At 36.1% G+C, this 26,909-nt stretch overlaps 1 protein-coding gene across 3 annotated transcripts in view; it reads left to right on the top strand.

Annotated features, from left to right (window-relative positions):
• Window positions 1-10,526: 10,526 nt before the first annotated feature.
• sNPF (short neuropeptide F precursor) overlaps window positions 10,527-26,909 on the top strand; it is a 90,682-nt gene continuing 74,299 nt past the window's right edge. For 2 of the 3 annotated variants that reach the window (XM_065222568.1, XM_065222567.1), the window contains exon 1: window positions 10,527-10,852. The gene's annotated coding sequence lies outside the window, so the exon portion shown is untranslated. The remainder of the gene's footprint in view (window positions 10,853-26,909) is intronic. The other variant, XM_065222569.1, reaches the window with a different exon arrangement.

Here is a 26,909-nt window from a genome sequence, read left to right as displayed (position 1 = left end):
AAACTTGCCAATTTCCATCGGTAATTGTCTTATTGTACGATTTTCCACAAATCTGAACTGATTTGCACCTAAACTATTCACACACAAGAAATCCGGAAGATCATAACCACTAAGGCACTTTTCTAATTTTCCATTTCTCTCAACAAAAATATTCCTGAACTCCAGCAGGATCTTTTCAAAAACGTTACAGAATTAAATGTTTCAACTGTAGATTAAGTTTTGCAGCATCTCAGATGAATCAATTTATCAGGAAAAGTAAAAAAGTGTTCCGCTTCCTATGTCTCAAGGCAAAAATGTATGCTCACAACACTCTTTTTGACGTTCTCCTATCCACCACCAGAGGCTGAATCGATCGTTTAGTTTCTATTAAAAAGGCCTATACGAAACTAACGATTTTAAATTGGCTCACCACTTTAGGCTGTGAACCATTTGCCGAGTTAAATTTAACTCGTGGTTAAAAGTGACATTTCGAAAGTTATTTTCTATGTTCGAAAATCCCTGAGCTGTCGATCGACCGGTTTTCGAGAAGAACTTAGCCAAGGTTGTCAAAATTTAACTTCTTGTCTGTCAGAAGTAACCACGCTCGGATAGCAGGGTTAATCGATAACTTTCCATTCAAATTTTAACCAAAAGTTAAAATAATCCACCAAATGGTTCAGAGCCTTAGTAGCCTATTGGCACACACGAAGTGACAGACGACTAACTGGCGAAGAAATCAATTAAAATAATGTGGTTCACTGTAATAGAATTTTCTTATAAGCTTGTGCCATCAGCCACCAGATGGGCTAGTATTTTTGTTTTGATTTGAACATAGTTGATTTTGTCTGCAATATGATCTTTGACAGTGTGCAAAGAGTGTATCATTTTGTCATTTTTTTATGCATTTCAGTTTAGATCTTCGGGCAGGGCATCTAAATTCCTGCTCTTTCACCCTGCGATTAAGGGTGACCTGTGGGTATTGGGGTCCTGAGCCGTGATGCAGGGACCCGTTGGAGGGGGTGTCCGCGAGGGGGACGACTCTATCTACAATGCAAAAAAGATTGTGTTTTGCTGTGGCTAGCTGCGCGCACACTGAGTAGATAGAAAGAAGATTGATGACGATTCTGAAGATTTCCTGCAAAAAGATGATGAGCGATGCAAGTAGATGCGACAAATGAAAGAAGATATTTCGAAGATTGATTCGCTAGTGTGAGATTTGTTGAGCATCTAAACTTGAGATTTAGATGTGTCACCCCCCTCGGGTGTCCGGGGGTTCCAGGTCAGTGGAACCGGTGAAAATTTACCTCTATGCCTTTACGTAGGCGAATTCGCTCAAAAATAGAAAAAAAAGTGAAAGTTAGAGATAAATAAGATGAAATCTAGATAGAGCTGGAATTAGGGCCTTACAGCTTTTGTAAACAATGACTTCTATCGATGATTTCTAGAAATTCAAGGCTCACTCACGCAAACCAACATCCTCATCGGATAGGGAAAGACTTCCCCTATCCGATGGTTATGTTGGTCTGCGTGGGCGTGCCTTGAGTTCCTAGAAATCATCGATAGAAGTCATTGTTTACAAAAGCTGTTACGCCCTAATTCCAGCTCTATCTAGAAATGAGATGAAGAATTAGGAATGTCTTCGATAAAAATAAGAAATCTTTAAGAATTGAACGTTCACTAACGCGCAACATCTTTATTAACATACATTTATTGAAAATTTTAATAAATTAGGGATACTAAATATGTTTTATCATTTTGCTTTGCTCAGTTGGTTTGGTTAGGGGTACACGCAGAAAGAAATATTTTAAAAGTAATAATATTTGTTTTGGCTGCAAAAAGAAATCATTATTGTTTCAACAATCCAGTATTTTTGTTTCTAAAAACCCATGGATTGTTAAATCAATAAGGAAATATGTTAGAATTTACAAGAGCTTTCATGGTTTTGACGTAAGCTGTCAAATTTGGCAGCTGGGTCAACAACAAAAAAAAGTTTGTTTTTAAAAGAGATTTCTTGTTGATTCAATCATATTTATTTTATAAAGTCTGACAATTCACGCAGTAGAAATAAAAATATGTTTATTGATGCAAAAATAATATGGCATTTTTTTTTATGTTTCGTTTTCTTTTTGAAACAAAATTGCAGAAATTGCAATTGAATTTCAGAGGCATAAAATAAAAGCCCCCGGTTCATGAGTTGATGGGTCGATATGTAGGGTCCAGATGTGGGAGCTGCCTTCCTGGCGTCGGGAGCATTGGTACTCGTCATTACGGAAAACATGATCGACGGAAAAAAATAATGGAAAAAAACAGAAACATTGATAACGCGGAAGTATTGTTATTGTTTACATTTTTGTCCGGGTGAAAACGAGGGAATCGTTGGTAGCTATTTTTGCTTTCTTGACCCAGAAAATAGACACAGGAAATAAATGCTAAATTAAAATTAACTATTTTGGCTTAATAATAGAATATTGTTATTTTTACAATAGTTGCAGTTGAAAAGTGGCTGATTAAAACAAAAGGAATCCTATTTTGAATTTATATGAATAAGTATTATTGAAACAACAAAATGCAATATAATTTCAACCGGAATTGTTTGCTTAAATACAATTAAAGTTTTTTTTTTATTCAATGCAAACAATTTTCTGTCCGTGTATATAGGCCTATAGGCCTGTATAGAGATCGAAGCGAAGCGAAAATCTCATACAAAATACTACATTTCTGGATCAACAATAGAAAAGGGCCCATCAGCATTTGTAAACAAACCGTTCGAAAGCCCTTTCCGCTTAAAGCAAAGGCTGCCCACGCAAACGAACACCATCATCATGTAGGGGAAACTTTCCCCTATCCGATGATAGTGTTGGTTTGCGAGGGTGGCCTTCGCTTTGTGAGGAAAGGGCTTTAGAACGGTTTGTTTACAAATGCTGATGGGCCCTTTTCTATTGTTGATCCAGATTTTTCACCTGCGTGAAAAACGCAAGGGGGGGGGGGGGGAGTTGGCTGTCCAATACGAACAATCGTCGCCTACCTCGCATAACTGGGATAACTGGTTCCAAACGTGAACAAGCCATAAGAAACCTACAGCGTTTGTTTACGTTTGGAACCAGTTTCATACAAGAATGATCAGTAGGCTGATTTGACAGCACGTACCGAGAAGTCGATTGCTATTTTAGTTACTCGTATGGCAACCCCCGATACGGTAGCTGCGCTATGATGAGGGCTGCTAAAATGAGTTTAGCAGCGTACCGTTACGGTTGCTCTAATAAGCGCGCTACCAAATGCTCACTACCGGTATGGACAAAGGCGAGTAATTTGATAACCGCGATAGCAGCGACCGGTGTGGAGAAGAGTGACTAAACTAAAATGAGAGCGCTGTGCGCTGTTAAAATAGTCGCGCAAATGACAACGACCGTTATGCTGGGTTTAGACTAGGCAAGTCAAATGATCAACTCAGTTGAATTCAATTGGCTTGAAAAGTTGAACCTGGTTCAACTTTTTTCAATTCAAGTGAGTTGATCAAGTCAGTTGGATGGCATGGTTTACACGTTCAATTCGCGTTCAAGTCAGTTGAATTCAACTGACTTGATCAATTGACTTGCCCTGTTTAAACCCAGCTTTACGGTTGCTCTTACCGAGAAGTCGACTGCTATTTTAGTTACTCGTATGGCAACCCCCGATACGGTAGCTGCGCTATGATGAGGGCTGCTAAAATGAGTTTAGCAGCGTACCGTTACGGTTGCTCTAAAGAGCCTAAATTTATAAAGAGGCGACATGTCAAAATTGGAACAATCGATTGTCTGTCAAAGTCATAGGAAAAGTCATTCCAATCGAGCAGAAGACCTGTCAAATGGATAAGATGTCGCCTTTTTATAAATTCAGGCTCTATACGGAGGTGTAAACTGATCGATTTCGTTTCACATGAACTGTTAATAAAGCCCTACAGTAAAAGTATGGACGACTGTCACCACAAAACTTAAAAAAAGCAGTTCCAATCGAGCAAAGCGGTGCATTTTTACGGTTCGATTGGAACAACTTTTGACAGACGTCCATACTTTTACTGCAGGGCTTTAACTGTTAACTGCGAAAAAAGGAAACTGGAAAATGTTCCACAAACACTTTTTCACAACCTTTTTCGCTAGCGAAATTTCATTAGTTTTCACGTGCTTCAAATTTCGTTTAGCTTCGATCTGTATACTAGGCCTATTGAGGTAAATACACATTCGTTATCTGCATTAAAAATGGAACCGAACTTCAACATTTCATCAATTTTGGTACACTGGAACTATTTCAAATAAGAGCGATTACATTAGCAAAAATCACCATTTCAGCGTCCCTTGGTGGGACTTTTTATGGGAGCGAGCTGTCAACGAATATATTTAGTGTAAACGATCATACATTTAAATCTTGATTTAAAAATCGAGATGAATGTCTACGAATCGATGAAAATATCGTTGTGTTCAGAAAACGAAGCTCTATCAGATGATGTTTATTAATCGGTTATTTTTCGAAGTTAAACAACCCAATTGTTAGAGTCACAAAAAATTATAAAATGTTCTAAATGTTAATCGTTGAGTTGAGAGTTGATTTTATGTACAACATTAAAAGGACTATTATTGCAAGGTTATGATCCTTTTATTACCGGAGACGAACCAGCCCAGGGCTGAAAGTCTCCTTAATAAAGATATTTAAAAAAATCCTTTTATAAGTTTTGGTTTAAACAAATATATTTTCGAAATGCTCAACATTTACCGAAGTAGGAAACATTTAAAATTATATCCGGTTCCGAATTTTAAAAATCTGTCACTGTCTGATGAAAATAATTTTTTTAATTCTGGTTTTCTTCCTAATGTTATTGAGCATGATTCCCGTCATCTTTATCAATAATTTGAATGAGATAACTTGAAACTTTCTCTTAAAAAATCTTGGGAAAATTTAAAAAAATGTTGTGAGAAAAAAAGAAGAAAATTAAAATGATCCAGGGCTGGAAAATCAGAGGATTGTATGACTTAAAAATAACTAAATTTTAATACGACTAGTAAAAACTTGAAGCCTTTGAAAGGTTCTGGCACCCTGGATAAATTATTTATAAACATGTTGTGTTACCGTGAGGCAATTAATTTAGGATCAAGTCTATAAGCCAACCCGTATAGTTGCATAAGTCTTAGCTGATGTCAATACCAAGGCCAAGGAAAAGAAATAAAAAGTAGGCCAAAACAACGACAGCTCGCTTACATAATCTGACAGCACTAGTTACTTATGATTTGAGCACACCGTGAACAGTGGATTTAGGTAAATCTTTTTTTTTTTTGCAAGTTTCCGTATTGACAAGTCAGGATTAGCATTACATCCGTACAAAATCCGCTCGCGCACGTGTTTCTCATTCGTGCCATCTTGAACACTAAAAATGGAATGTAAACACCAACCATAGTCTTTTTCATCAATGACTCCCAGCTATACCTCAAGCGGTGCCGGTGGTGTAGTGGTAAGCGTGATTATCTCTCACCCCAGCAGGCCTAAAAGTTTGATGCACAGAGGAGCTGACAAAACGGGTCATTACTGTATACTTAAAGTCACCCGGCGCAGGCTGTTTGAGCTCCACCAAGGTGGTCATACTTTAAAATAGGCCTGATAGGACTAGTAACTGTAAATAATAATTAAAATCTCAAATGAACTAAAGTTGAAAAGACGCATCTGTGTCACTTGAAAAATTCATAAATGTAAACCACACATACACAAGAAATAAAGATCATTTTAAGTAAAAAAAAAAAAAAAAAAAAAAAGGCTGTTTGAGCTGGCGCAGCCACTTCATCTGCTGCTTTGGAATGGTGATAAGATCATGACGGTGAGATGATGTGACGATGGTGAATAGTCCACTTTGGACAGGGAGCACCCACACAGTTAAAATTATTTTGTAATTTTACACGAATTTGCATGCACAGTTGAAATTGTTTTGTAATTTTACACGAATTTCCATGCACATAAAAAGAGCATGCATATTCATAAACAATTAAATTGGTTTTTAAATTTACACGACTTGAAATGTACATGCATGTAAAATTAAACGTCTCTTGAATTTTACATGGATAGCTTTAGATGGACTCACTTTGTAATTCTACAGGATATTTAGAATTACACGCTTTTGGCTTTTTGTACGAATTTTCATAAAATCGAACTGATTTTCAAGAACGCGGAATTATCACCCACGTGGAAAAACCCGCCTTTACGACACAGTACATACCCTACACTTCCACCGCTGCATCAAAACGATCAGTCAGGAGAAAAAAGGAACCACGAGCGCATTTTTGAATGTTATTCTCTCCTTATCCAAATTTTTGATTTTCTGCACGAACTAAAAGTGTTCTCTGTATAAAACCGCTGTAATCATTATTTTGTCTGTCATCCATTTTCTATTTGTGGACGCGCGTATGTACGATAAATCGTTCCACATAACCAAAACTGAGCGCACAATACAAAATAAACCGAGCGGAGAAAAAACTGATCGAATAATCGGTCCGTCCGCCATATTAGCTTTCTCAATGTTTGTTGATTTAAATTTACACGAGCATGTAAATTTATAGGCTTTATCGTTGAAAATCCGATGTTCTTCGATAAGTTTTTACATCACGTGGTGATATTACACTGCAGGAGAAAATTAATCGAATAAACGTGTAATTTTATGAGTTTCATCATGTTTTTATTATGTGCATGATTTTTAATGTAAAATTAAATTAAAACATAGTTTAAAGCGATGTAAATTTAAAATGGTTTTGGTTTACACGTCATGTTATATTCATTATTTTTTGCTGTGCAGATCATGCCCGGTAAAAATAATCATGTATATGAATGTTGATGTGATTATATGTGATTTTAGTTTACTTCAGATTATGGCCACTTTCTCGGTGGTATCCGGTGCTTGCCAGGCCATATGATTTGTTGCAAGATAAATTTTGGCTCATGTCAAATTCTGGTCACTTCCTTAAAGGCTCCCGAGACATGGCCGATGTGAACCTTGGTACAAAATATAATCGTCAGTTCTTGGTATGCCTGCCGCCTCTTCTATATGAAGAAGGTTATGAGTTAGAAGCGATTGACCTCCACCGAAGTAATTATGATGTCTCGAACTAGCTGTAGGTTGATTGGTCGGAGGTTTCCCAATATCGTGATGTCGATACTGCTACCAACTATTTGAATATAATTCTTTTGAACTGTATCACTCAAGTGGTACCGTAACAGCAGACCCTGCCAGAAAAAAAAACCTGCCTGTTATAATGTCCGTCTATGTACATTACACCGAATAAGTTCCTTGAAATTCTACTGCCGCCAAAGATGTTCTTTCTATAAACGCCGATTTAATTGATATCGTGGATACAATCGCTTTCTGTTCAAATGCTATGTAAAGTGAAGACAGAATGATCTTCAACGGAATCCAAGAAGAATTTGGAGTTTTGTCAATTCAAAACTCAATGAAATTGGTCTACCCACTTCAATACATCTGGGAGACGTATCGGTTAACACTGCACAGCAAAAGTGCTATCTAATCTCCCAACATTTTGCGAGCGTCTTCGTAGATCGTGCTCCAACAACAGAAGAAACGGTAATGACTATCAATGAAGTCGCGAAAGACGTTATCGATGTTTTCGAAATTTCAAAAGAGATGATTGAGTCTGTGATACACAAACTTAAGCTATCCTTCAACCATTGTTAAAGATGTATTGTTCAGATCGTGCAGGAATTACATCAGTCCTTTTCAGTACGCATTCTATCCAAAGAAATTAATCTGTGCGAATTCACAACGACTTGCATCGGCGTAATGGACGAGACAGGTAAATGCAGTGTATACGGATATCTAGACTGCCTTCGACACCGTAAATCATAACATCCTATTTGATGAACTGTCTCGACTAAGAGTATCAGAAAGAATGTGCAAATAGCTTCGTTCATATCCTAGCAACAGATAACTTTGCGCTATGAATGGTTCAAATGAATCGGCATCTTTTTTCCGTGCTCCCACAGAGAACAGACGTTGAGGCTCGAACAATATGTCTGTAAAAACTTATTCGACTTAAGCGCCACTAACGGTGACTTCCCCACTCAAAAACCCTCTTTGATAACATGATGGCGCTGGCGTTAGAACAACTGACACTAGACACTAAGGCTCTGAACCATTTGGTGGATTATTTTAACTTTTGGTTAAAATTTGACAGATGAAAAGTTATCGATTAACCCTGCTATCCGAGCATGGTTATTTCTGACAGACAAGAAGTTAAATTTTGACAACCGTGGCTCGAAAACCGGCCGATCGACAGCACGGGGATTTTCGAACATAGAAAATAACTTTCGAAATGTCACTTTTAACCACGAGTTAAATTTAACTCGGCAAATGGTTCACAGCCTAAGTGCTTTCTCAGTTCCGTCATGATATAATTAAAATTTTAACAAAACTGCGCGATTAAACACTTGCTCCCGGATTTTACTGAAGCTAAAATGGCGGCGGGAATAAAATTGACAGGTTAGAGTTTTACAATTCGTGGTCGGTAAAACAAGGTGGCTATTTTGCTGACCAGACAAAAAACTACCGAACAACTAAGGCTGTGAACCATTTGCCAAGTTAAATTTAACTCGTGGTTAAAAGTGACATTTCGAAAGTTATTTTCTATGTTCGAAAATCCTCGTGCTGTCGATCGACCGGTATTCAACCCACGGTTGTCAAAATTTAACTTCTTGTCTGTCAGAAATAACAAAGCTCGGATAGCAGGGTTCATCGATAACTTTTCATCTGTCAAATTTTAACTAAAAGTTAAAATAATCCACCAAATGGTTCAGAGCCTAAATGCTGGATTAGTGTGTACTTTGCTGCATATCGAACCACTTAAAATTCGGCGTGAACTGAATTTAGATCGAAGATACTACGTGCTAACTATTCCAATAAAGATAAGATTACCGCCCAAAATAAAATGATTTTTTTCTGGCACGTTTTGACTTTTCTAAAAATATTCAAAAAAGATATAAAAAATCCAAGAAAATCTGTGTTTTCCATAGATTTCTGAAAAAAATTACATGTAAAAATATTTTGTCTATCTCACCATGAAATATAGCAAAAACATAAGGTGAATTTTTGTGTTTCTTTAAGACCAACTTTGTGCCATAATGACAGAGATAAATTGTGATACACGATATTTAAAATTGAGTTTGGCGATTGAGTTGTTGGCAGTAATTACGGAAAGCAATGATGTTTTCGTCAATACATCTAATCTCTTTTTATCACGCCAGCAATGAATCTGCTTGGTCGAGACCAAGGTGACTACATATAGGTGTTCTAATGTATCAAATTCATGATTCAGCCATGTTGAATGTTTGTATGGAACAGCGACCGAGTTTGTTTACAATTTACTCTAAACCTGTGATATAGTGACAAAGCTGTATCGTAGTGTCTTGCACGGTGGTTATATACATGGTGATAAAACTTTGTCACTATATAAGCGAGGAGGTTGCGGTGGGGAAAAGTGCGGTTTTAGAGCAAATTGTAAACAAATTCCGTCGCTGTCCCATACAGAAATCCAATATGGCTGATCTGAATCATGAATTTGACACATTAGAACACCTATATGTAGTCACTTTGGTGTCGTGTAAATTTAAAACATTTGGCAAGAAGAAATCCACAATTAAGGGTTATTCATTTGATAAAAACTACTCCAGTCGGTGTTGTGTGATGTCCGTTGTTTAGTGTTAAAGCCAGCGCACAATAGATACGTTTTCGGGTTTTTTGACAGATAATACATGGGCTAACTGTCAAAAAACCTGAAAACGTATCTATTGTGCGCCGGCCTTTATGTGTTCAGTCTGTGCAACCTCTGGTTGACGACGGTGTCAATTGTCTTTTTTGCCATTACAGATAACATCAGCCGACAAAAAGAAAACTCAATATCTATACTATATTTATAGATGTAATCAATTCTCTATACAATTGAAAAGTAATCAAATTGAAATAGAATACTAAAACAAACACAGTTCCACGATTAACACCTCTAATGACGTATTATGCATCCTTCACTTGATGGTCAACACCCAACATATTTCCACCCCCAATAACTGCAACATCACCCTGCTTGGGAAGATGGAAAACGCTAACATGGAGAGCACACGCGGCCTGAAACATTGCACAAGGATGCGACAAGAAATTGGCGCGCTTGTCTGTAATACAGAGCTAAAGTGGCGCGCTTTTGGAGTGATGATATTTGGATGTAGCACAACCATTGATGATCGTCACATCTCATCATTAAGTGTTGCAAGGATATATCTTTTTTGCTGCGTCACCCATCTTCTCCTGCATCGGGAGACACTGCCACTGGGTTGTTACACGGTGGCTAAGGTGCAAAAGAAATCGCAACCTACGCTCTCGGGAGGGCAACTTCCATCAGGAGCAGCAGCATAAGTCCGCATGGGATATTGTCGGTATGAAGGTATGCGGTTCGCTGAAATAGACGAAGAAGCAACAGTGTAGCAACATCGTCATCATCTACCGATACGGTATCCGAAGAAAAAGGTGCTCCTTTTTCGGCGTGTTGCTTTATAAATACGTGTGTTTCAATGCTGCTAATGACATAACGCTCGTGCCAACCGAAAGGGAAACAACTGAACCACAGCCTCCGTGGAAATAGGCTGATCCTGTGCCAAAGGCCACAAACACCAGTTGCCGTTTAGTAGCCAAAAGGGTTCAGTGGATCGGAGTGTTATTTGTTTTGTGCTTTGTGTTGGAAAAAGGGAAAATAAAGGCAAGTGTTTTACAGTTGCTGTGAATAGAAAATTGGCTATTCTTAAGAATCTGCTAACAGTGACGCGGAGTAAAGAAGAACTTGTGCCAATCCTGAAACTAGTGGTTAGTGATTAGGTGAAATTGTATGATTAACAGCATGTTTAAAAACAGCCTATTTCCGGCCATGCGAAAAATTAGTTGTGGCAGACGTTTGAGATAGTTACGTTAATAATTGAACAGAGTCCTATTTTAAAATTTAGAACAGTTGACAACGCCTGAGAGACCAATAAAAGTTAGTCTGGTGAAATGTCCGCTCATAAAAGCAAGCTAAATGAGTTTACGATTTTAAAAACTGCTATTTCCAGCAGCGCTCGTTATTGTAACCCTGGTCATATAGATAGAACCGTGAGAAGATGATTGAAAATCGGAAAAGCATCAGCACCATGTGGGGCCGCAATTAAAATATTCAAATAATAAAGCCAAGCTAATGGCAATGTTCTGTTCTGGTCGAAAGTGGTTGATTCTTCAGCCGTGTCCACATTCAAGTACATTCACGTGTGACTACAGAACGTGACCGTCGGCAAACGTGAGCTATTTACACGAGCTTTAAATTTGAAAAGGGAAATCAATTCTAAATAATTGTAACGATTGCTTGTTGATACATGTATTAAAGTGTTCATTTAATGAGAATCGTATTTAGTAATCCTTATACATTTATTCTAAGCAAACTTGTCCTAGTAAAGGTATGCTTGAAAAAATAATTAATTAAAGTATTTAAATATTCATGCAAGACCCTAATAATAAAAAAAAATAAATAAAAAAGAGCTTAACGACGTGTTCGGGGTATGATACGAACCATTTGTGGGATAGTTTAACATCCGGAATACAGTTCGTTTATGGTATTTGTTTATTAAGGGATACAGTCCACTCAGAAAGCCTTTGTGTGGCGGGAGGTTTTCTATTAAAATATATGTTTTTAAATGGAGGCCTTACCCAACAAACAATTTGAGCTGATTAAAGGCTAAATCAAGAGCAAATTTTCATTACGTCGAATGTAACAAAGGTAAACAAAGTCGAGCTATCAGTGTCAATCGATTCTCCTGCTATTACACTATATTATACTGTCCGAATATAGGATCGAATGCCATTTTTAAATTTATTTACCAGTCAAATTGCTTTTCGACGTAATCACCTTCCGATCAAAATAGTTTTCGATGTTACTTAAGTCACCCAATTTCTATGGAGATGCCGTTTGACTTAAGTAACAGCGCTGAGAAACCCGTGAAAAGTGTACGTTCGTCGTTTCGCTTTCTCATTATTAAAGTGAATAAATCGAACTGTTTGTTGCTAAGATGATTTCGGTAGTCCTAAAATGATGAATGGGCTGCACGTCAGGAGACGTAATTGATAATTCTCCCGAATATCCTGGTGAATACACTTTGACTTAAGTAACAATAGGGGCCACCAAACGACGCATAATAACTTTTGACTCAAAAACCAGTATTTTTTAGCATGAAAGCTAGCGATTTGCATTTGTATGATTAAAACCCTGCTAAATATGTTAAACATTGCTATCACTATGAGATTATATGTGTTTACTTGGAAATAGGAATAACTTTTCGGTCATCAAAACAAAACTTTATTTTTCTCGGATTGGTGCGAATGTTACTTACGACATAATGAAAATTTGCTCTTGAAATAAGCAATTTTTCAGCTGAAGAAGCATATTTTTGCCTGAATAAGCTCTTATTCCGTTTATAATGTTTGTTGGGTAGATAGCCCAGTCAGTAAAAACATGGTATTACCAACCGGTGGAAACTAACGATTTTAAATGGGTTCACTACTTGGCTAGCCTATTGGTACCAAGTACATCTATAAGCGTACCCCATGCTACACACTTAGAAATACTTAATCTTACACGTGACGGAATCCTTTTTTTGACATAAAAGATGAGACGTAACCCATCATTTCATGTAAAATTAAGTGTTCCGAGACTGAAAAGTTCGAAAGTACGTTTGATTGAGCTAAATTTCGCGTCTATTATGACTCAAATGTATGTCAAAATTGACGCTCGTATATGTCACTCTCAGAGCACCTAAATTTACATGGATTTTTCTAAGTGTGTAGTCTAAATTCTAGTACTACGCTATGTTTGTTTTGATTCGCTATGAAAGTTTGACAGATAAAATGAGGGGTTCGCTAATATTACTATGTTTCGAGGGGTGCATCGATTAGCTTTGAACCGCAGAGAGTACCAAAGCTGAGCAAAAAAGTTGAGTACGTTTCTTCGGGACCTTCTGGTCTTAGAGTTACCTCTATGGTATTATCAAGCCGGAGATGGCACGTATGATTCCCGTTCCCTGTCTATTGTTTCTATCATGTACACACTTAGAAAAATTCATGTAAATTTAGGTGCGCTGAGACTGACATATACGAGCGTCAATTTTGACATAAAATTGAGTCGTAATAGGCGCGCAATTCAGCTCAATCAAACATACTTTTCGTCGAGTACTGAACTTTTCAGTCTCGGAGCACTTAATTTTACATGACATGTTAGTTTACGTCTCACCCTTTATGTCAAAGATGGATTCCATCACGTGTAAAATTAGGTATTTCTAAGTGTGTATATATACCCTTCCCATGAAAATGTTCACCGGTTTAATTAAACTGCTTCAGACAAATCTTCATAACATTTTTATTAATCAGAAAATGTGTTTTAACTAAGCACTTTTTTTTATTATTCACGTATGGAGTTAACGATTTATATAGTTGCAGATGCTTAACGTCAATATAAGACTTATAATGGACATTTTATACGATAGATGAGAAAACGAAAGAATATAATTGATAGTTCCGTTATAGTACGGCAGTGTGGAAATTGTATATAGATATTATAAAGCGAGCAAAGGACAATTTTGAGGAAGATACGAATCGGGTCGAGCATCCCCTTTACCAAACACATCTGTTGATTAGGGATAGTGGGGGTGTTTCCTCCCGCCACCACTGGCAAAAAGGATGATCACCAATTCCTTTGCTCGCTTTCTACTTTATATATATTATCGTTCCAGTTGATAATCGGAAAACCCCAGACGCGACAATCGATTTTACTCTCGATCTGTACGTTAAACATAACGTCGGACATAGTGCGCTGTATTTACACAATGATGCGCTATGTCCGACGTTATGTTTAACATACAGAAAGAGAGTAAAATCGAATGTCACGTTTGGGGTTTTCCAATGTCCAACTTGACCGACAATTCACACTGCCCTACTATAATGGAACTATCAACTCTATACTTTCATCTCATCAGATGACATATAAAATGTTCACTTTAAAGGACAGTACTGGCAATAATAAAGTATACACCGTGATTTGTGTGTCTCTAAAACAATTCAAAGAGCTGCATACAAATTTTGGAAACGAATATCTATCTATCGAACTATCGAACTGAATTTGTATAAAGTTTTAGCAGTTTTGGTAAAAAAAATCCTATTTGACTACCATTTTTCAAATTGTTATTCCTTGAAGGACAATGAACCCAATGAGCTCTAATTTTTTGTGTTCATTGGTAGAAATATATCCCTAAATTCCAAAGTTTATATCAGCATCTACCAACACGTACGGTTAACGAATAGCCTCATTTAAGAATGCAAGATGATGGGTTCTGGTTTTCAAAAAGCTTCACAAACACTATAATACGAGTATTTTAAGAACGGATATGATGAAAATCCATGTCGATGAATTGCAAAATTAACCGATTTTTTTGAAAAGTAAAAAGAAAATAATTCTGATATCAGTGACGTTTCCTGGTGAGGGTACACCCAGATCTTCTATATTATTTATATAAAGCAGAGTGTCATACATAAGACCGCAAATGATCGATCAAAACAATGAATTTAGGGTGGAATCGTGAATGCTCGAAATAGTTTAAAACAAAAAATCAATTTTATGAGGGACGAAGTTCGAAGCTGATGCACCTACTGAAAAGCTAGAGCTCTTTGAACAATTTTGAAGAGACAAAAAAACACGGTGTATACTTTATTATTTCCAGTACTGTATAATAAGAATATTTTGAAACTGTTGTTTGACGATAACCAATAAATTGTGAGATTTTTGCAGTTATTTTATGTGTATATTCCATTGTATTAGATTTATCTTACTCTTGAAAGAGCCACACAGAAAATCATTCTGGATTTTAACCATCGCATAAATTCTCCCTTTGTTTAGTCTTGCGCTATAGTTGGCATAAACATCGAAATGGTTCGAAAGCTTTTATATAAAATTGTGCATAAATTCTCATGAAATATCTTGTAAATTTACGCCACATCTAGCGCTAATAACGAGTGCACTAGATACCGCAAAAATTTACATTATTTTAAACAAACGATGAAGAAGAACATGAAACTGTAATTTAACTAATCTTCAAAAAAAAAACTAATTTGAAAACATCCAGCAGAAGCACAAAAGCGCAAAAGAAAAGGGCAATCGTTTGATCCCCCTTCTGATGAAATTCAATTGAGCAATCAATTTGATATACTTAAGTATGATGAGAATGATCCATCATCCAGGCAAAATACCATTAAACATTCTCGGTTTAATGCCAAAAAGGAAATATTGCGGTAACGACTTCCGTTTTCCATGCTCTTCGCACGGAGCTTTGAAACTTCGTTAAATTAAAGTTTTCACTTCAAATTGGCCGTCGAGGTGAATGCCGTGTTTTTGCTTACAGTAAAAAATAATTTTAATATCACATCAAAGTGGATGCACTTCAATCGTGTCGAAAATAAGATGTGACATTACGCTGTTTTTAGTGCATTTGTTTATTTTTGTGGCCATAAAAATAACATGAGATTTTCAACATGATTGAAGGGCACCCTCTTGGATGTAATATTAAAATTTATTTTTTGCTGTGCTGAAACCTTGGACCGATTAAAACGTCTTCTCAAGTATCGTACTGAGAAGCAACACACTTTTTTTACTTACGACACCAACACTGAATGTCTGTTCAAGATTGTGAAGTTCAAGAAGTGGTGAATCCCTGGATCAGATCAAAGATTAATTAAGAAATTACTTGAAGTTGGGCCTGTCCAATTAATCAAAATGAAAATGAAATCCAGTCCTGGTGATTCGTGCAAGCAGATTTCTAATGATTTTTATTTAGTTCAATTCAAGTGTAGTGCACTAAACTTTAAGGCCTTAGAAAAAGCTAGCCTTATGTTTCATGCCCGAGTGAAGTGGAAGTACTTCAGGAAGACTGGAGAAAATTTTCAAAACCTCACCCAGTGGCGTGGTTCACGGGACAATAATTTCTACATGTCAGCTAAATGCATTAATTATGGTGAAACCTCTCAATGTTCAAATTGTGATAAAAACCACAAATCCAATTTTTGGGAATGTAAGACTCGCAAAGTGATCCTACAATCTCGTTCTAAGTAGGAAACGTTAAACGTTTCCGGCCAGGTACAACCCAAGCAACACACATGTTCTATAACAGTTTATAACACCTTTGTATGACTGGTTTTCGTTGTATACCAGTTTAATCAACATAATTCTATGAATTTGTTGTACTTGGAAAATTCCTCTGCTGTTAACAACGGTCAGCGAGGAACAAATTCTACATTCGTACCCGTAGGTACAAACATCACCCTGCTTCGAATTCTTCATTTATACCTGCTTCATTCGCTGGAGCTACCTATGCTGCTATTGCTGCTGGTATAAATCAAAATTCTAGCAATAATTCTTACGGAAATTTTGATAATTTTGACATGATTGACATTAATTGACATAATTACTATTCAAACTGGAGTTAAATTTGCGAACAATATAGTCATGACTTTGAAATTCAGTAATTGATTTCAAATCATTAAATATTTGAATTGGAAGGCTCGATTTCTTAAAAATAATGTAGACGAGCTATTTAACTTTTTCAGAGTTCATAACGTGCGTTATAACTGAAACGTTACTTAAACCTTAAACCTTAACCATAAGGTTAAAAGGGACGCAACTTATTTCGTTTATCGAAATGATCGTCTTGATGGAGCCTGTGGTGGCGTTGCCATCATTGTTCATAGACGTATCAAACATCAAATTTTTTCTTCATTTGAAACCAAAGTTTTTGAAACTTTGGGAGTTTCTGTTGAAACAAAATTTGGACAACTTACGTTTATAGCTACTTAATTGCCATTGCAATGCGTAGGCTAGCAAAATAATTTTCTTAAGGGTGACTTTCAGAAACTTACCCGTCATATGTGTAAATTCTTCATTATTGGTGATTTTAATGCAAAACACCGCTCATGGAATAATGCTCAAAGCAATTCCAATTGTAATATTCTGTTTGATGATTGTTCTGCTGGTTATTACAGTATTCAATATCCAGATAGAACAACATGCTTTTATTCAGCAAGAAATCCGTCAACTATCGGTTTGGTCTGCATTGATTCATGTCAATTTTTGTAGCCAATGTGTTACCCATGCTGACTTCGGCTCTGATCACCTTCACGCATTTCTAATCCAACTTTCATTTATCATTCAGCTGATTGGGAGCAATATCGAACATTTATGGAATATAGCTTTGCTCCAAACATTCCTTTGCAAACCAAAGATGATGTTTGTTATGTTTTTGAATCCCTGACTATTTCTATAGTTGTAGCAAGAACTGCCTCAGTACCAAAATGCGAGGTTAAATTCGATTAAATTATAATAGACGACGACCTCCAGCTTTTGATCCGTCTTTAAAATGTCCGTAGGAGGCAATATCAAAAAACACGCGATCCTGTCATGGAAGTTATCTGGCGGGATATGCAAAAACAAATTAAAACAAGATTCTCTGCCCTGAGGAACAAAACTTTTGAAATAATGAGACCCGAGTTCCTCTGTGGAAATTCAAAAAAAAAAATTGGAAAAAAAACCTTCAAAGCGTATTCCAGCACTTATATAAGGTGGTAAAATGTTGATCACAATTTCGGAAAAAAGCTTAGAAACTTGCAAAGCAATTCGAGAATTCCCATAATTTCAGTTTGGATTGGTTGCCCGGGATTATGTGAATATTTTCTCTCGAATTAAGATCTCCAACCAAAAAAAATCATAATATGAAAGCTCCAGCTGATGATGGAATTTTCTATATCCTCATCAAAAAACTCTCATAGAGTACCTTATCTTTCTTGATAAATTTATTAAACAGATGTTTTCATTTGGCATACTTTCCTGATAAATGGAAAAATACAAAATTTGTTCCAATTTTGAAGCCGGGTAAAAAGCTGGCTGAAGCATCTAGCTACCGTCCAATAAGTTTGATTTCTTCAATAAGTCAATACGAACTTAATGTTTACAGATGAGCTGTTGGGCATTCAACTACTCATCAACTCTTAAGAGTTATCAATTTAATTCGCTCAAACAAATCTGAAGGCTGCTCAACTGGAGGTGGAGAAAAAGCATTCTACAGTGTGAAGGTTTGATTGCTAAATTGAAAAAGTTTAATTTTCCACTCTATATTATGAAATTAGTTCAAAATTATTTAACTGACAGAACTCTGCAAGTAAATTACCAAAATTCCAAATCTGAACGACTCTTGTTAGAGTAGGGGTTCATCAGAGCAACATGCTTGGGCCTATATTGTATAACATTTTCACTTCGGACCTCCCTGAATTGCCTCAGGGTTGCCATAACAAATCTTAGTTAGCTGATGACACAGGCATTTCCGTTAAAGGAAGAAGTCTTATTTGCAGCAAATTGCAGATAGATATTTTCTCTTCTTATTTACAAAAATGGAAGATTTCTCCCAACGCTTCCAAAACTCAACTTATAATATTTCCACACAAGCCTAGAGCTTCGTTTTTGAAACCTAGTAGTAGTCACATAGTCACTATGAACGGAGTTCCAATTTCTTGGTCAAACCAAGTGAAATATCTTGGATTAGTACTTGACCAAAAATTTACTTTTAAAAATCACATGGAGGGCATTCAAGCCAAATGTAACATATATATAAAATGTTTGTATCCTCTTATAAACAGGAAATTCAAACTTTGCCTGACGAATAAACTTCTAATATTTTAACAAGTTTTTAGACCAATACTTTGTGCTGTTCCAATATGATCTAGTTGTTGCAATAGGGTGGGTGAGCCAGTAGTGGAGGTACTAAGCCAATTTATCAATGAATTTTTTTTTATAAATATAAATATAAACATAAATATACCATGTACACACAATCAGTGTTGGCAAAATCAGAAATCCATTGATATTTTCCGCTCTCATGCGCTCGCAATATCACGCGTGATATTGGAACAAAATTTCATGCTTGATATTAATTTTACAAGCTCCCTTGATATTGCGAGACTATCTACAATGTGCACAAATCAAGCTGAGAGTTGACTCGACACAAAAATGATTAAATTGCACATCGTTTTTTTTTTAGAAAGAGAAAGCATAGTTTGCTATCTCTTTTTAATCTTCACCGATGGGACTGCTGCAAGCCGTTATGGAAATTTCGGTTGAATTCGGGTGTAAAGCAAAAATCATTAAACTCAATCTCACTACAGTTTGGTGAGTTTTGTTAGCTTGACATTCCGAGCTGCGATATCACAGCTTTCAAAATCAACCGCAGTTAGTTGTTGATTTTTGTCTATGAAAATCTAGCGTGATCTTGGGCGTTACCCCCCCCCCCCCCCCCTTTCCGGGTGGTGGTATTTTGTCAATGTTTGCGGATGACACTAACATCATTTATAAGGGGTGAATGATCCGTACTGTGACGACAAAACTACAATCAGGCCTGGATGTTCTGTCCGACTATTACAAAAGCTGGAAGATTTGTATCAATGCAGCTAAAACATAGACCATATTATTTCCGCAATCCAATTCACCTCGGCTTGTCCCGCCTGGTAACCTTGATAATACTCTCATTTAATGGTCAAGTGAAGTCATCTACTTTGGTCTCACTCTTGATAGCAAGTTGCTGTTCCGTTCCTATGTGGACAAATAATCCACCATGTGCAACATCTTCATTAGGTGCTTTATCCACTTATGAACAGAAAGTCCACCCTTTCCATTTAAAACAAGCTTGCCGTCCACAAGCAAATCATCCGCCCCGCCATTGAGTACGGTACGCCAATATGGGAGAGCTGTGCTAAGTGCCATCTCCTCAAACTCCAAAGGATCATGAAAAAGATCCTTAGGATGATCCTCAAGAGACTCGAAATTCTGAGATCCACTGCCTGGACACTGGAGGAGCAGAGTACGCTTATCTTCGAAACATTTAGAGACGCCTATCTGAGATCAAATCACGTAAATCAAATTAGGTTAAATTATTCATAGTTAGGTAGGTTATCAAATTATTTATTTTTTCAATTCAACCCAAAATGAACCTGTAGACTGGTTGAAAAACGTAAATACGCAAATTAGAATAACAAATTAAATAAAGATGAAAAGCCTAAAACAATGTAAAATCATAATTAACAGAAATAAACATATTTTTACTACAATTAGAATCAATTCATTGTGATGAAGGCAAGAATGACAGCTATATCAAAACCGAATACTTTATCATTTCTCAATAGTGATGGAATAATACGACATGCACTAAACTAAGGACACGGGATATGCTACAACAGATCAAATCACTAATCGCAATGGTTTTATGCCCCGAACAGAGGAAAACAAAATTACATTCCATAAAATCTGATCAATTCGAAAATAGGACTGAGGGCAATTTTGATTATTAATGTTAATCTACAGCGCTTTTATGGCGCTACATCAACATTAATTCGCTTCATGAGCATGAGCATAATCCGCTTCAAAAAAACATTAAATCCTTTAAAAAAAATTCTCCATGTAACAATATTGTCTACAACCATTGCATTATATTGACAATTGAAAAAAAAAATGATTTTACAATTCACTTCCAGGAGAATTAATGAGAAACAGAAAACCCCAAAAGATAGCACATTGACTTACAAGAAACTTTCCCAGAGAAGCTACATACCCAAAATCAAGTTTTTCCACTCAAATCTAAAACGATCACGTTTTTGAGCGTTTAGGCCACCATGTGTCCAGGATGGGAATTCAGCAGGAAAGTATTCCTACCACTTTTGTTTTTAGACGTTTAGTGTATTCAGTGACGTGTTGGTAAATAAAATTCCTTTCTTATGATACGAAAAAATGATTGATTGGCGATTGATAAAATGGTATAATCAATTGATGTTCAACAACTACCTTTCTTCTTTTTGTAAATAAAGACACATGTTCTTCGGCAAAGTTATAGCTGGGCTAATTTCAACCTGAACCTTGATCAAGAAACCTTTTTTCTGTATCTTATAGTTCTCGCAGAGTAATGTTTCAGAACTGACTAAAAGTCTTCCTGAAAAAAATCAGTTTTAAGCTCTAAATCGTTCATTTTTAACACTCCGAACACGATGCCTCCGGTAAAATGTGTAACAACAAATTGGCATTGTTTGAAAAATCATTGCTCAGCAATTCATCGGTCGATTTAAATCTATTGTTACTGAATAAATCTTTAAAGTATGTAGTTTCAACTGGCGTCAGTAAATTTGAAGTTTGTCAATAAATGTTTGAGCTATGATTTTGCAAACATTGCAAGTTTGCCGTTACACATTTTACTAGAGGCATCGTATTCGGAGTGTTAATAGGTATTTCTTGTGAAAGTCGTCTTGATGGAAAGTTTAGATTTTGTGAATATGCAAGTTTTGGACGAATAAGACACATTCCAGCGTAACGCGATGGAAATAAGCTTCGTGACAGGTGATTAAACAGGTTTTAAATTATTCCTTCTTAACTTACTTTCTGAGTTGGTATTTATTTTAAACTTTACATGTTTAAAATTATAAAAATAACACGTTACGTTTCATAACGCCCATTGCTGAGATCCACTTTTCAGCATCAATCGTATAAGTTCATATATCAGCTATTGTAAACGTTTTTGAACCCTGGTTTATGCTAGGCATTTATTTTTGACTTTGATGATGCAGACCCTATAGAGAAATTTTGAAAAAAAAAGTTTTATGGAATATGCATTCCTTCCAACAGGGTTTTGCAAATGGTATCGCGTTGCGCGAAGGCGATAATCATGAATATGGTAATATTATTAAATTTAGTGATAATCAATCTATTGTATCAAAAATTTTGAGCGTTTCTTACAGCTGGGTTATATTTTCACATTTAGCAGCTTTTTTGTGTGACATAAATTTTCGAGGTCAGTTTCTTAGCACCGACTGCATCACATTTACAAATCTGGTGCCAAATTAAACGTACAAGCGTCAAACCTGGAACTCTATTAAATATTTTCTGAATGAGTCCCTCACTTCCAGAAAACTGACCCGAACATCTTCAGAAGACTTAATATCCCAAAGAGTAAATTTTTGTTTCAAAAATGCAAAAGAAAAAAACGTAAAAATGTCACGTCTTCTTCGCCAATCGGACAATGATACTCTAACTAACTCAATAATACTACTATTCCAAGCAATTCGAATGCCCCTGGGAAGTGGTTAAAATTTGTTTTAGGCTAAAAGGAAACATGCGACACAGCCAATCACATTAGCATTCAAAATCAAAATCATTGGTGATAATGTTGGGTTCAGGACCACATTGACCACATCCGGACGTATGCATAGGCCAGATTCTGACTTGAGCCAAAACCTTTCATGTGACTCATCAAATACAATAAGAATTCAAAATCAATATCGTTATCAGTCTCATTGAGTAGCTAATACCACATTGGCCACTCGGACATGTTCCAGGTACCTCCGGTTGAGCAATTGTAATCCGTTATGCAACACATCAATAATATTCATAAATTGGCATCATTCAGAAATTGTCTGAAGTCGTCCCTGAAAGCAGTATTGAGTATTTTTATCGGAATTTAAATTTGTAAGTTTGAATATACTAGTTATCAGCTGAATGGTGAAGATGTGGTTGACCCTACATGGAATATGTGTGTAATGTAGTATCTACAGAATCAGCTCAATTGGTTGAAGGACAACAAAGAAATAGCGCTGGGTGAACGGTACCACCCACCGCATAAATAGAGGGATTACAGTATACCGAGTTTATTGGTTTATCTCGACTGGAAATTGTCTCGGCCTCCCTGGCCATAGAGTATCATTGTGTTTGCTACACAATATATACATTTATGCATTGGTGTTGACATCGAAAGTACTCAATTAATATCTGTAGAAGTGCATCTAGAACATGATGAGAAATTTTTGAGTTTTTAATTCACAAGAAAAAAATAGTTTGAACAGTATTTTTTATTATTATTAGTATGATGCTTAGCTATAGGCTAATTCATCACGAAGTTTACACGGGGCCACATTTACGAAAATTTAGCTTACCATCATTAGTGTCTTCGGTGAAGTTTGTGGGCTTAAAACATCACTTTTTTGGTGATTATAAACATTAGGGTGGTCCTTAAATAAGTGGATATTCAAAAGCTAACTTTTCAATAAAGACTGAGTACTGCGAACTAACTCAAAATGCTTGTCATCTGGGAGCCGAGTCAAACTGTCAAACGGGAGCCAAACATTGAAAAGAGCTCAGAAGTCACGTAGGTAGTTACTGTTTGAACCACAAGTAAAGGTGTTGCCACCTACTGAAAACAAATTAATAATTATCATTATGAAACTGTGGAAACATTAACCTTAGTTGGTGGATAATGTAAATCATCGAGCGGAATGCTCGAAAAAGTATTTTTATTTGATATTAATAATGCCAAAACTGGGTTGCTGAAACAAGAATGTAATCAAACTTTATAAGAGTCATGTAAGCTTTGTGCGCAGGTGCACTCCCATCACCATGTATATGTTATTTCTGGAGCAGAGGAGGAGGAGCCAAGAGTTCATTTGACAGCATGTATATACAATTTCGTGAGCTGTTTCAGCAAAACAATTTGAAACTTCGGAAGATTTTCAAGATGTTTTCTAGCTCACTTGAAAAATAAAATCGGCTGAGTTCGCAGTACTCAGAATAAAGACACATTTTCTTCAAAATATATGTAGCTAGGTCAATGTTTAGCTTATTTGTTCAAGAAACGTTAGTTCTATCCTGATGAATGTGGGCGTCTTAGTGGAATACCTGTATAATGAGAAAGAGAAGGATTAGTATTTTCCATTTAATTCCACTACTTTATTTGCTTATCCTTGACAGATACGCGTATCTGTCAAGGATAAGCAAATAAAGTAGTGGAATTAAATGGAAAATACTAATCCTTCTCTTTCTCGTTAGTTCTATCTCTTATCGTTTCCATTTTGCATAGGGTGTTTCTAAAAAAAATAGTTTTATTAGCTTTAAACTTTTTATTTCAAATTTCTTTTGAAAGTCAGTACGTTCTTGAGTCAAATGTAGAAAATAGATGATCTCTCATACCGAAGACATGTGAAAAGTTTCAAGGATTGATCTAGATCGATTGCTCATTTGTCAAAGAATTGCTTGAAATTCTTGTATTAAAATGTCTCAGAAATTAATTCACTGTAATGCATACACATTTAGATGTTTTGCCGTGTTATTTTTTTTTTATTCAAGTTGGTGGTTCCACGATACTTAAAAATGACTATCAATCTAGGCTACCACTTCCAATTTTCATGCACACCCAATAGGTCGATTTCATTCTGACAGCTATTTTACGAAAACAAAACGAAAGTTTGGAATGAGTCCATCTTCGTTTTGACAGATGTTTCAAGTATTTTCGGTAAAGAAATGCTGTAAAGTTCGTTGAATTATTTTGGCAGTTTGAGTTTTTTTTGTTCAATTAGATGACGAAGGTTGGTAAATTATTGTTTTTACCAAAATTTTATTAAAACCAGATCCGAATTTCGGTAAACTATTATATGTTCAACAAAACTTCAGTAAATTTTCAGTATACTGACCTTTTACGGCAATATATTTCACCGAAAACAAATTTTGATTTTAAGTGTGTATATCTCGGTCCAATAAGCAGAAGGCCAAAATCTTCTTGGGCAAAAATAATCTACAGGGTGATTCGGAATAACTGTCCCTTTTTAAAATGGTCATAACGATTGAACGCTTGCATGAATTTTTGATATCATTATATTCCAGATATTCTACATATATAATCTTCAACTAAGCATAGTTTATTTCAAATCTCTCTCCCTTTACCTTAATTATCAGCCACATTTGTCATGAAAATTAACCACAGCTGGCACGCACGCTTTAGTTCCAGCACTTTTTGAGTCCTGGTGATGCGTTTAAGCTCTGATATTGAACAGATTTTCCAAGCATGGTTCCTTTGAACCTCTATAATGATGCAAAAATAAATGTTACATTCTTTCGAAGAGATTTCAGTTTCTAAAAGATAACACACGATTTTTTTAAAGATTTATGCCATTCTCCATTTTGACGTCAATGGCTGCTTGAAATCACAAACGAATGAAATTTCAAATCCTACTATCAATACAAGCTGATATTTGTACACACTTAAAACAAAAATACTTGAACATATACCCATTTTATCCATTGAGAATTGAATATTTGTGAAATCGGTGACAGTTATTCTGAATCACCATGTACATAAAATCTGCTGTCTTTTTTCGATACAGCCGAAAATTGTAAGGGCCCTTTTGTACAGACATTTATGCAATTTTTGTTGAAAATTTATGTTTCTCAATACCTGTATTTCGGCTATTTGTAAACCTCTTTGAACACATAATTAGAAATTGTTCGAAAAACTTACTACTTCCAGAAGAACTAAGCGTATTACCTCTAATAATAAGAGAGTTTTCATGTATTAGCTATTTTTTTCTAACAGCCTAATTTACCATTCTAGGCTGGAGCCCTATCAAGATTTTCAACATTAATTTAATATTATGTTGTGTCGCAATTCTCTCCTCCACCCCTTCTTTAAGAGTGGGTGTAGTAACCTTCTGCAGTAACGAATTTAGATTGAAATGTTATGCGGAAATGGACCTACAATACTGAATCTGTTATTGACTTGTAAAAACTCAAAACCGGCGAATTGATTTTATCTTATCTTATTCATACTATGTAACATTCCTAAATCAGTTTGAAAAAAATGACAGGTGGCAGATCGTGCAAAAGTGCTACTTCCTACTACGTATGCACAAGCATTCATGATAATCGTAATGATGAGCAAATGCCTAATACCTGTACAAACATCTACAAAGCACCAAAATGTCACGGCATATTCGTCTCTCGTAGATCCTACGCTACAAAACAATACAGACGAAGATACCTGCGATGATAAATTTATTCAGATGTCAACCGCAGGATTAAATTCGCGATATTGATTTTTTTTTTCGACGTTACTTGACATATATCCACATCACAATATATCCAAGTTTACCCACACAGTGACTCTGCACGATGATTGGGCTTCAATATCTGGTGAAACCTTCTGCAATGCTTAACTTGCAAAATTCTATTCGGGAGGGTGGTCATCAAAACCATCCGAGCAGAAATAATGTAAAACCGGCACGCACACGATTAAAGCAATTATGGAAACTGTCGCTAAATTGACGAGACACAAATTTAGATTCCGGCAGATTGAAAACCACCATGTGGTTTCGATGGCACAATTTTTAACATACGATAATCATACACATGTCCGTAGGTACCATATCAATGGACATGATGCAAATTGAGCTTAAATGCAGTTCGACATCTCTGTCATGAGGTAATGAATTCCTAATGAGATATGTCTTATGATTAAAAACAAGTAGTTAAATAATTTGAGGTAAAGTTCTACTCGTAAGGACCCATCAAAGTTGAACCAGATTCTACGAAGCCTTTAAACTTTATCGCAAAATGGTAATCATAGATGTACCCAACTAATACAATTATGTCTGTCCTTACTGTAAAATTGATTCCCCATCAATACTGCCGATTGCAACCAGGTTCAGCTCATCAAACGCGTAGACGTTGAGCTCCTATCAATTGTTGAAGCTGCATCGTTTTATTGCCAATCAATCGATGCTCCTTGATCTCTTTTTCCCGATAGTTCAATCCGCATACGCATCCCTTACATTGATTTGCAGGGGTGGCAAATAATGCTGCATAATTTTCTTATAGCATATCTTACCTTTTTCAGATAATCGGTGCATTGGAAGGAAGAGGTGAAAACTTTCAGTCTAGTGGATATTCTTTATCATGTTTAACGGGAAACTTTTCCGCCCTCCACCTTCTTGTAGAGGAATAGATATT

This window comes from Ochlerotatus camptorhynchus, unplaced genomic scaffold (assembly GCF_037179485.1).
Source record: "Ochlerotatus camptorhynchus isolate MF236.1 unplaced genomic scaffold, CSIRO-AGI_Acam_v1.1 ptg000176l, whole genome shotgun sequence".
Classification (NCBI taxonomy): domain Eukaryota; kingdom Metazoa; phylum Arthropoda; class Insecta; order Diptera; family Culicidae; genus Ochlerotatus; species Ochlerotatus camptorhynchus.
The sequence above is the reverse complement of the archived record's forward strand: the minus strand, read 5'-3'. Positions and strand labels throughout refer to the sequence as shown.